We start from the raw sequence: 2797 nt of genomic DNA, 5'->3' as shown, positions 1-2797 counted from the left end.
TTTTGTGTTCTAATTGAAAGCGTTTCTCTCTCTCTCTCTCTCTCTCTCTCTCTCTCTCTCTCTCTCTCTCTCTCTCTCTCTCTCTCTCTCTCTCTCTCTCTATATATATATATATATATATATATACATATGAATATATGATTATATGAATATATGAATATATATATATATATTTATATCTATACATATGTATATGTATATACATGTATTTATATTTATACATATATGTATATTTACCCATATCTATCTATATCTATCTATCTATCTATCTATCTATCTATCTATCTATCTATCTATCAATCTATCTATCTATCTATCTATCTATCTATCTATCTATCTATCTATCTATCTATCTATCTATCTATCTATCTATCTATCTATCTATCAATCTATCTATCTATCTATCTATCTATATCTATCTATCTATCTACCTATCCATCTATCTATCTATCTATCTATCTATCTTTATCTATATATCTATCTATCTATCTATCTACAAAATTAACAACAGAAAAAATGTGTGAAAAACGTATCATTTAACAACAATTCACTCAGCAAAAAAGTATTACCGTGAAAATAGGCGAGTGAAAACGTAGATTTTAATACGCTGGTGAGGGGGGGGGGGGATGAAAATGAACGACTGAAAGGAGGAACGTCAACAGGATGAAATTCTTAGAAGCTGGTAAATAAAAAACAAACCTAATACAACGATAAACTGTAAGTGAGTTGACAAAGTGAAACAAAATCTCAAAGTTTAAAAGGAGTTATCAACTCTCAAAGAAATGGTAAAGACAGAATGAAAAAGCAAAAAACATAATAGAGCTAGAAAAAAAACTAAAAAGCCTGTTAAAACGAGGCACAAATAAGAACACAGGTAAATGCGTGTAAATAATTAATAAATAAGGAGTGAAATATAGTCTGTATGTCACATAGTATACTAAAAAAGAGCACAACATTTATGTTCACCATGAATACATCACTACACTGGACAGACCATGGATAATCAGCTGTTTTCGAAGATGATTCAGGTAAATCCAAGGGTTTATCACCAGAGCAAGGAGGCGAAATCCAGGGAGGAATTACAGCTTAGCAGAGTTTAGATCAGAGTGAGAGAGGGTCAGATATATAATTCGATCCCTTACGTTTTTTTTTTTTTTTTTTTTTTTTTTTTAATGAGGAGGGGGATAGTCATGGAGTAACCCTTGTGGAGAATCATTATACACGAGGGGTCTGGGTGGACTTTGTTAAGCAAACTTACATTTTCTTTTTTTTATTGTACAAATAACTAAACAGATATTTGTGAAAAGGTAAGCCATATTTTTTCCAATATTTGGTCACCATCAACTGGTCCAGTATATGGTGCACATTGCATAAGTGCATGGCCTTAGATAAAAAAAAAAATTGCCTTCTCGTTCTTCGGATTGTTAAAGACCGTCCTGCAGGAACCTTGGGAGTTTTTCATATAAGCAAGGAGGGTGTTCACTCTGCAAGTATATGGAAAAGAGGGATTTAGCAGCTTGAGGCAGACGTGGGTTAGGCTGCCCACGACACATCGACACACCGTTCTTTGTCAGTCGGACGAATGGCGTCCAACGAAGATCTCCTTCTCGTTGCCCTGCTGGCTAAAAGGAAATCGAAGAGGCGCTCTGTGGAGAGGAAAGTGCATTTACATCCCATATCGTCATCAAGAGTGGACACAGGATATCATACACTTTTCAACGACTATTTCAACTATTTTCGCATGAGCAAGCTACTCGCTTCTGTTTCCATTTCTTCACAAGATGGTTCCACATTGCTGGTAGTGTGTCAGGCGTGGACGTCACCATGCGGCCAGTGGTGGCTACATATGGAAGCTTCCATTCAAAACAATGCTTCACAGTGAGTGGCGGCAACTGCGAGTGTGCGACACTAGTTGCGGGAGCGAGACGGAAGTGTTAGTTGCCCGGAAGTTGTCTGGTCGGGACACTGCAGTGGCCTGGTATGAAAGGCTCCATTGGAATCTATGGGAGGCAATTAGTGTCTGCCATCGTTAGCGGACACCAGTGTCCTCGTGAGAAAGAGGCCTAACCTTTTGCGTAATCTAGCTTATGAGACAATTGACCAACCAGCAACAGAAACAGTAAAAATGAAACCAGTGATGGCAATGGTATAGTAGTACTATTAGAAATTGCTGTTGTAGTAGTAGTAGTAATAACAATATTGATGATAATGATATGATGAGGATGATGACGAGATGATGATGACGATACTGATGATGATAATAATGATAATGATAGTAATGATGATTATCATATTAATGATGATTATGATAACAATAACACTGATATTGATAACTATAATAATCTAATAATTATAATAATAATAGTCTTGATAATATTGATAAATCTTAACACGAATGAGTACATAAACAGACAATATAATGATAATAATCATGATAAGATATAGTAATAATGATAACAGGAATGATATTGATAATGAAAACAACGACAAATAATGATAATAATTATGATGATGATAACAATAAAAATGATAATGACTGATGATGATGATAGCAGTGGTAATAATGGTAATGATGATGATAACAATAATAATGATAATGACAATAATGATAATAACAACAACAATAATGACAATAAAATAATAATATTGATAATAGCATTAATTAAAACAATAAGAATAACAATAACGAAATAAATAATTCCGATAACGTAACCCATCATTACGATTACTTAGAAATGAAACTAATGATTGTGAATTAAAAATGTCATTAACCTTTTCATTCCTTGCGCGTATATTC

The sequence above is a fragment of the Penaeus japonicus genome, unplaced genomic scaffold (assembly GCF_977035675.1).
Source record: "Penaeus japonicus unplaced genomic scaffold, GWHDUDI00000001_assembly GWHDUDI00000026, whole genome shotgun sequence".
Taxonomy (NCBI): Eukaryota; Metazoa; Arthropoda; class Malacostraca; order Decapoda; family Penaeidae; genus Penaeus; species Penaeus japonicus.
This window is presented reverse-complemented; position numbering follows the sequence as displayed.